Source organism: Macrobrachium rosenbergii, chromosome 28, assembly GCF_040412425.1.
Source record: "Macrobrachium rosenbergii isolate ZJJX-2024 chromosome 28, ASM4041242v1, whole genome shotgun sequence".
NCBI lineage: Eukaryota > Metazoa > Arthropoda > Malacostraca > Decapoda > Palaemonidae > Macrobrachium > Macrobrachium rosenbergii.
In genome coordinates this window covers 34,985,001-34,994,477 of record NC_089768.1, presented here as the reverse complement: position 1 = coordinate 34,994,477, position 9,477 = coordinate 34,985,001, and the positions used below count along the sequence as shown (strand labels likewise).

The following is a 9,477-nucleotide window of genomic DNA, read 5'->3' as shown; positions in this document are numbered from 1 at the left end:
CCGTCCCAGACTTTTACGGACACCATGCAGCGGTGAGAGACTGACTGCCGGGTAGATGATCACAGATTATTATTATCCCTTGACCATCGTTGCTACAAAACACACACAGAGACGCACTCAAAGAAAAAAAAAAAGTATACCTTTGTTTAACCAGACCACTGAGCTGATTAACAGCTCTCCTAGGGCTGCCCCGAAGGATTAGATTTATTTTGCGTGGCTAAGAACCAACTGGTTACCTAGCAACGGGACCTACAGCTTATTGTGGAATCCGAACCACATTATGACGAGGAATGAATTTCTATCACCAGAAATAAATTCCTCTAATTCTTCATTGGCCGATGGCGGAGAATCGAACGCTGGACCAGCAGAGTGCTAGGTGAGAGCGATACCCACCCGTCCAACGAAGAACTAAAAACTGAATGAAGGACTAATTACTGTACCTACGTTACTTTCAAGACTGAAAGAGGGATTAATTTCTGTGCATCGCCTCTGTCCCGAAGATGCGGTTAATCTGACAGTGGATACAGGCATCAGTGAACCACAGACTGTCAGTGAACCACAGACTGTCAGCGAACCACAGACTGTCAGTGAACCACAGACTGTCAGCGAACCACAGACTGTCAGTGAACCACAGACTGTCAGTGAACCACAGACTGTCAGCGAACCACAGACTGTCAGCGAACCACAGACTGTCAGTGAACCACAGCCTGTCAGTGAACCACAGACTGCCTAAAAAGTACGGTAATCGACTGCAAAACTCTAATCCAACAACCAAACCCAAGCTAATCTTACCTCTGACGTCAAGGGAAAGGAGGTGAGCCTGGCAACCTCACCCCTGAAGACTTGCTGAGAAACGAAAGAGGCTGTATCCTTCTGGTGTATAACCTCCTTATAAACGGGAGAAGAATATGGTGAACTATATATATACATATATACATATATATACATACATACATATATATATATATACATATATATACATATATACACAAAAAACACACACACATACAGTATATATATGTGTGCGAGTGTGTAATCTGTGTTTACTGCAACGCGTACGATAATTCATGATGGTTTTTTCAAGGAAAAAGCGGAAGACTACCCATTACATAACAAACTCTCAAACTCACAGATATACATATCCTTAAGTTAAGAAAATGACGGAAAAAAAAAATGAAAAACTATAATCGGAGCATTGTGGCTTTTGTACCAACCTTCGACCACGATCAAGCAAGACAGGCCCAAACGAACGAAGAAGAAAAAAAAAAAGCTTATCATTTATCGAAAATGAAAAAGCGTAAACCGTAATCATGAACACGAAAAGGGGGGGAGGGAGGGGGAGGGGAGGGGGACGGGAGGGACAATTACTTCATGCTGTTGTCTTCTTGTAAACAGACGCGAGAGGGAACGATTAATCGAGCAGAATAAACAGCGTTGCGTCACGTTAAACGCCGACGCAGTTTCCTGCAGAATAAATCTGCTCGTTTTATCAAAGGGTGGTAGAGGTTTTTCGCTCTTCCCTGACCTTTATGAACGCCGATGAAAGACCTCTGGATATACGCTATAATGGGATTACGGCGAAGTCGGCAACGTTTCCGATTTCATGTGGCATGGTGCAATGGTGACGTCATATTCTTCCGGTCGAGAGCTCTCTGTCACAGTTGCATGCTGTGAATTATACTTGTGTGCGTTTATTGTTGTATGTAACTGCAGGCTCGTGTATGAGGCATATAGGTGGGTAAGCTTAAAAACATCTGTTAAAAAAATACTGTACATTTATATATACATATATATATATACATATATATATATATATATATATATTGATCATATATATACAAATAAATGCGTTTTACCTTTACATATGGAAATGCACTATAAACTGTTTTTATTGCAATGTATCATATTATATATATATATATAACCACTCCAGGTACAACATTAAGATATATATATATATATATATATATATATATATATGAGCTCTTAATGCGTACACCTGGAGTAGTTGACTCTTGTGGAATGCAAAGAGTGGAGGACATTGAAAAAAAAAAAACTTTGGAACCTAATGGCAGACATCCCCAGCCTTCTAATGGTAAAACAGATTAAATATTATATATATATATATATATATATATATATATATATATATATATATATATATATATATATATATATATATATATTAGACAACCCAGCACGTGCTCTGATAAAGGCAAGCCGCGCGCAGTACACCCTTTTCAGCAACACGGGCATAATCCCTTAAAACAGCGCTGTTTTCTTTCGAAAACATCGGGCTACATGGTAATTGGAATTCCTGGATGCGGGATATCAGGGGAAGCTGAGTTATGGAGACCTAATCCTCAGATGTTTCCACCCTGCCATAAATCTGGCCTATGAAAATGCTGTCGGGGAAAGCGTGCAAATTAGCGTGACGTTCCAAGCACTTTCTTCCTTGTGTGTGTGTGTGTGTGTGTGTGTGTGTATCTCTCTCTCTTTTTTAATACGTTGAGCAATATACTACTTACTAATGATCACATTCAAACAACAATTACTGTTACTACTTAACATCTGTGATAAAAAAATAAAATGGGATGTTCTGTCTGTTTGAAGTAATACGTTGACGAATATATTCCCCACCAACGATCATATTCAAATAACAATTACTGTTACTACTTAAAAAAAAAATTAAATAAATAACAGTACGGTACGTTCTGTCTCTCTGTCTTCCCGTTCCGAACATGTCTGCAGGTGCACACGTTTGAATTCAGTGGGCGACATTTCAAAGGCAAATATTTTTCTTTCGCACGAACGCAAACTTTTTTGAAGATCTAATTATCAAAGCGTCCTTGATGGTGTGTGTGTGTGTGTGTGTGTGTGTATACCTGACGGAAAACTTCTTTTTTTTTATTTGATGCATTTGCATAAAACAGTTTTGTAACTTTTTCACTCTCTTCTCTCTCTCTCTTCGACGCTAAACACAAACAAACGGACGTCACAAAAAAAAAAGGAAAAAAAAAAAGGAGTTTACGACGAAAAATGCATATTTTTCGTTTGTCTGTCCTCCTGTCAATATGCATGTATATGTTTATTTACTTGTTCCTTCTTATATCCATTTATCTATGCATCTATTAATTTATTTACTTGATTCTTTTTATACCCATTTATCCACATCTGTACGAAATAAACAAATATGTACATTTATGGACTTATTGTTTGCTATGGGTGAATATACATACTGATCCTTCTAGAAAAGTATTTGAATAATATCAATTCCTTTCGAACAGATCGTGACTCCTGGGAAATACAAGACAATGGCCATTGACACATTCACCCTTTTACCTGCTTGTATAGGGAACTACCCGTGTATATATATGTATATATGTATATATGTATGTATATATATATATATATATATATATATATATATATATAAAATTACACTAACAGAGTATAAGTACATACAACGTTTTTTTTAAATAAAATCTCGGTAATGGCAAAGATCTTACATGTCATGTTATTGTACAAATTAATGAAAAACGCCTCTACACTACATAAACTAGTAGCATGCGCACATCAAATAACTGAACATCACATATGACGACTCGGTAACACCAGTAAAACGAAAGAAAAAAAATATTGCTCACTTTAGGACCTTAACTAATATATGACAATATCCTTGAGCAACCCAGATGACAGTCTCCAGTGTCGAGATTGCTATCAAAGGGGCTACAGCTTCTTGAATCAAAGGGGCTACAGCTTATTGAATAAAACTTTACATTACAACATGGCCCTATGCTGGATACATACACATTAATGGCCAAATAACAGCTGTAATATAACCGTAACAGCAACCAGCTGTCCAGCTCTTAAGTATGTACTGTATGTTTCACATGTAAGTGAGAAACACTGCCGGTCCTGCGCCATATTGCCTAACAAGTAAAACAGATAAAACACCTAACAGCTTGCCTTTCCAAGTTAAATCAAATAATGTTACATAAGTCTTACCTTCGTATACATAATATCTGTCACTTCTGCACACTAAAAATGACAAGAAACACCTTTGATATAACGAAAAATACGGGAGTAATTGAAACCCTTCGGTAAACACGAGGCCTTTAAAGCGTAACTGAAAAGCAGTACATCTTTTAGTTATCATTTTTGCTTATACGTAATTACTTTTAAACGATTATCTTATTTATAGAGAATAATTTGAAAGAATATATTATATTTTAAGGTTATAAATTTATATTTATTTAGAATTATCAATAGGTTACAATAAAAATTGCTAGAAACAAAATTGAAGCATTTAAAAAGTGTATACCCATTCAGACAATAACAATGTGTTACGTCCGCGGTAACGTGTTTGCCATTGTTGAATCTTCCCTGTGCACGGTGTCTTATTATTATTCGTACCCTGTAGTTTATTAAGTGAGCCGCGGTATATCAACCGATTAACATTTTAGTGTGGAAAATGTATCAATTGTTTTATCGATGCTAGAAGAGGCGTTTTACCGAAACCTCAACGAGAGAGAAATCAAGCCTAGCCCTCTGCTCTTCAAGGTAAGGTAAGTGAAAATGTTCCTTTACGTAATATACTAAAATTAATTACCAACGTTAGTATTCTTCGGGTCCATTAGGTACGTTATGTTGGTATTTTTAGGGTTGTTTAATGGTTACAATTTTGCCTTATTATCTATGGAGGGTTGTGGGGGTTCGCCGCGGAATGTCGGCTTAGATTTACCCCATCGGTAGTGTAGCCTTGAAAGGTCAATGACAGTTCAGTTACACCCGGCCGGCAAAATATTACTTTAATTTCTTGCAGAGCAAGTAAAATAACATAGGAAAACGTTAATTGCCATAGCCTAGCTCACCGCTAAACTACGGCTTAGAATTACCAATTTTCTTTCATATGAAGATTTACCTCAAATTTGTGTTTAACGAAATAATGGTAAATCTCAGAATTTATAAGTTAAGTTTGTCTCCATATCATTCTTGAGATCTCTTTAAGTGATGCTAACGAAGGCCAGGTTAGGTTTCACTGGTGGTTATGGCGTCCTAGGTTAGGTTAGGTAGATGGGAACAGTATTCCATCAAGTTAGTTGGGGTTAGGTGAAAGAGCATCCCAGAAATTAATGAGGTTTTGTTAACCCCGTCCAAAATTCACTCATTATTAGATGTGCATAAGGGTGAGGGCATCAAAATTACCTAAAAAGCTATCAGAAAAACTTCGTTTCACATTCGTTTTCCATTTATGAGTAGGTTTAAAATTACAGTAGGTTGGCAAATAGGAAAAAATTGCGGCTGTATGTTACATGTTAATCTGTGCTCAGCTGTTTTATAAACATTCGTAAAACATCCAGCTCTGTCAGCTCTTAATAATTCAATATTGATATGGCAACAGAACTGTGGCATCCTACAGTTAAGAGAGTAATATTGCAGTTCGTTTTATAATTACCGAGCTTGTAAAGTGAGCCTGTGTATGCTAAGCTAGGTCTCATTTTTTTTCTTATGAATGAAGGTAGCCTAACCTACCCTTTGGCTCCAAGGCAAGATAGGCCTAACTTTGGTTTTAGTACTTGGGGTTTGCCTGGATTTTATATCTTCTTCAGTCGTATTCCATATAATGTAGATCAGTTAGCTGCTGTTATAATAATGTCTCCTTCGGCTGAGGCTTGTGTTTAATCCATCTCATTTCAGGTATTGAGGTTTTCTAGAACTTTATTTGGGATGTTAAGTTTAACTTTTTTTCTGGTCGTTGTTCTCATTGATATGAATGCTTTAGTGATTATCTTGAGAAACCAGATTTGCTATCACTGTTGTTCATATTGAATTATAATGTACCATATTTTTTCTTATTTTTATTGATAATAGTGTCATTATTTTTGCATTACTGTTACTGCCTATTAAACATACACACATTTAGCCTATATACACTATATATGTGTGTGTGTATATAAAAGTGTGTAATATATACATATATATTATAAGCTTTTTATAGTTTTTGATGTGATTTCCTCAGGTTAAATTATGCTAGTGAAGGCTGGGTTAGGCCGTAACTATCTCACTCACAATTACGGCGCCCTTGATCAGGTTGGGTAGAGGGCGAATACCCCCCCTCCCTTGTCAAGTAAAGTGCATCCCAGAATTTAATTAATTTGTTATCCCCACCCAAAACTCATCCTTATAGCTAGATAAATATAGGGTTGGGGTGTTTCTCGTTTGCATTGCATTTTCCAATAGGATTAAAAGTACAATATGTTGGTACATAGGAAAAACTATGGCAGTGTATTACATTCTATCATGTAAATTTGTGTTCACCCATTCATAATCATTCATAAAACAACCAAGACCCTCAGCACTTAATAACTGAATACTAATATGACAAAAGAACTACATTGTGTCGTCCTATAATCGATAGTGTAATATTGCAGTTAGTACTATAATACCAAGCCTGTAAAGAGAATCTATGTATGCTATGGCAGTTCTCATTTCACTACTCATGAATGAAGGTAGCCTACCTGGAGTACCCTTTTAATCCAAGGTTACCTAGGCCTAACCTTTGTTTTAGTACATTTGGTTGCCCAGCATTTTATTTATCCTTCAGTGCTCTTCCAAATGATGTAGATTAGTTAGCTGCTTTTGAAATGAGACTCCTACAGCTAGGTCGTGTGTTTGATCTGCCTCATTGCAGAAATTGAGTTTTCCAAAGAACTTTATTTGGGATGAATCTTACCTACTGTTAAAGTTAACTTATATCTCTGCGCCAATAGGCCAGTCATCATTCAAATACAAGATCGAATGGTTTCCCGGATGACCGTCTAGTACACTGATCTTCTACGAGGTGTGTTTCAAATGTTTTAGCTTGTGGCAGAATTGTCCTTGCCACCTTTGTGTATAGGCGCTTGTTGGTATTTCATGGCTGTTTGCTGTTACCATGGTACTGTACATATTTGAAATTTAATCTTACTTCCCATTTTGATAGCTGTATTTCCCGCATCAGTACATCCTCAGTCACGCAAGTTCCTTCGAGGTGTATTTACAGAGGAGGTATTGCTGTTCAAGGCACTTTGTTTGGGCTCATCTACAGCGCCTCTGTAAGTATTCACAGGGAATTTGTTACCCATAGGTAGATGGTGTCGATTTTTAGGAGCAAGAAATCTTTTCCAATGATTCAATGGTTCAGGTTAGCCAACTCTGTCAACAGTGTCCTCAACAGTACTCCCAAGGCCGAGGATTTTCAGGCAGCTTCCCTAACTCCTCCTCATTCTTATCTAGTGATGTGGGGATGATACTTGAAATTTGCAGGCTTGTCTGTCAGAAGATAAATAGGCACTTGCTTCTTGAAGAATTTTAGTCCTGAAGGAAGCCTCCTAAGTGGTAAGGGCTTTCTTTGTTAGGAAACGTGGCTTCACCGGAGATTTTGTCAGAATAATCAGGCTCAATTACAGTACAGTCTCAGCATTAAGAGATTACGATTTAACAACTAATGTTCATTAAATATGTAATTAATCCAGGACCATCATTGTTGCTAGGTTCAGTAGGAGGGACTCTGTAACCAAGAGTTGACCGTTTTATTCTTAAACATATGTCCAGGTTTTGTTTTTTCCCTCTGTCTTGTAACATGAAACAAAGGTTTGACTAGTGTTGTTACACTTAAATACAACTTAAAATGGTCAACACTACACCTGGTAAAACTTACTAGATGTCAGGGCAGTGGAAAGACCATCCAAGATGCCTAGCAGGTTTATCCCTGGTCAGAAACAAAGTCATAGTGGAAAGTTTGCTTTGTGGTTTTAGAAAACTTAGCTGTCTTTGTCAATGGTTAAGCTTGGAGGAGGCAAAGTTAACTTTGGTTTTGTGGTTTTAGAAAACCTAGAATATCTTTGCCAAAGGTTAAGCCTGGCTAGTGCATGAGCTCCATACCTTTTACCTTTATTGAAGGTAAGCACTCATAATGTGAGAGCTGTTGCAACTTCATTTAGTGTTATGAAAATTTGTCGCTTGAGGATAGGTTTAATGCGGCGCAGTAGAAGTGCAATTTGGCTTTGGCCGCTCACTACCTTAAGTATGCAGTAAAGTCCATTTCACACCGGATGTGATGCTATGGGCGCCATGCTATGGTAGCCATGCTGCGGCACGTGGCTTTGAATTGCTGGCACTGTTTTCAGCGAGGCCATTCACACCGGATGCGAAGCTATGCTACTGATGTCTGCGACATAGCGTTCATAGCTTCCAAGATTGCCAGGCACGTGATTTTTGTGGACGTAGCTCACCTCACGCATGCGCACTTGGGTTCCACAGCAAATGTTCCCGACTCCTGCTCCCTTGTACTGATGGATTTCCTGTAGTTGGTGTCCTTCTTAATATTGTCTTCTATGAATGATAGAACTTCAGAGAACTGAGCTGGAGACAGTCTGAAATAGTCTAAATTACTCCTCGTCCATTTCCAGCTCTAGAACAAAATGATGATATTCACCAAACTGTAGTCTTTTCATATTTGTGTCTTGCACCCACTTCTTTTTTCCCTTATTCATTGCTAAACTTAACAGTAATAGCTCCTCCTCCTCCATCTCAAGGGACCACAGCGTACCATCTCCCATCGCTGCAGCAAAGGAACTGTGTTCGCAGACATTCATAACCTTTGGTGTTAACACACGCATAGCGAGTATAGCTAGCACGACTACGTACCATAGCGTAGCCTGCTTAGCATCACATCCGGTGTGAAGTGGTCTTAAAGCCCTTAGTCCGCTACTAGTAGAGGGTAGCCTTTGTTTTAAACCTTGGATTTAATATTTTGGGGAGCATGGAGATACATATATTGTAAAGGAGGGTACCTTTATTTCATAAAGGCATTTATTTTTAGTGACTGTCTTTTTATAGGGCTTTTGGACCCAGGCACAGGGTCCCCCCCCCCCACACCTCTTCTGTCCCATGGCTGAATTGAAGCAAATGGAATTGAAGCAAATGGAATCCAACCAGATCAGTAAGAATGTTTTGGGTTTCATGCAAGACACCTTTAGGTCGATTGGCTGAGCGGATTTTACCCAGCTGCACTACCCACTATCCTCTTCTCAGTGTGGGACTCAGCAGTAGGTAAGATTCATCCCAAATAATCTAGATTTTGATAATAAAATTTGTAACTTAGATAATTACCTACTTTTAAAGTAGACCCCACCCAGCCTCTCCATAAATTAGTGGTCTGTTAAGTATATCTTAGTTTAACCAGACCACTAAGCTGATTAACAGCTCTCCTAGGGCTGGCCCGAAGGATTAGATTTATTTTATGTGGCTAAGAACCAACTGGTTATCTAGCAACGGGACCTACAGCTTATTGTGCAATCCGAACCACATCATGACGAGAAATGAATTTCTATCACCAGAAATATATTCCTCTAATTCTTTATTGATCGGTCGGAGAGTCGAACGCTGGCCAACAGCGTGCTAGCCGAGAGCTCTACCCACCCCGCCAATGAA

At 38.3% G+C, this 9,477-nt stretch overlaps 1 long non-coding RNA gene across 1 annotated transcript in view; it reads left to right on the top strand.

Annotated features, from left to right (window-relative positions):
* The first annotated feature begins 4,340 nt into the window (after positions 1-4,340).
* LOC136854235 (uncharacterized) overlaps positions 4,341-9,477 on the top strand; it is a 1,096,131-nt gene continuing 1,090,994 nt past the window's right edge. The window contains exon 1 of the long non-coding RNA XR_010857668.1: positions 4,341-4,563. This is a non-coding gene — a long non-coding RNA (uncharacterized lncRNA). The remainder of the gene's footprint in view (positions 4,564-9,477) is intronic.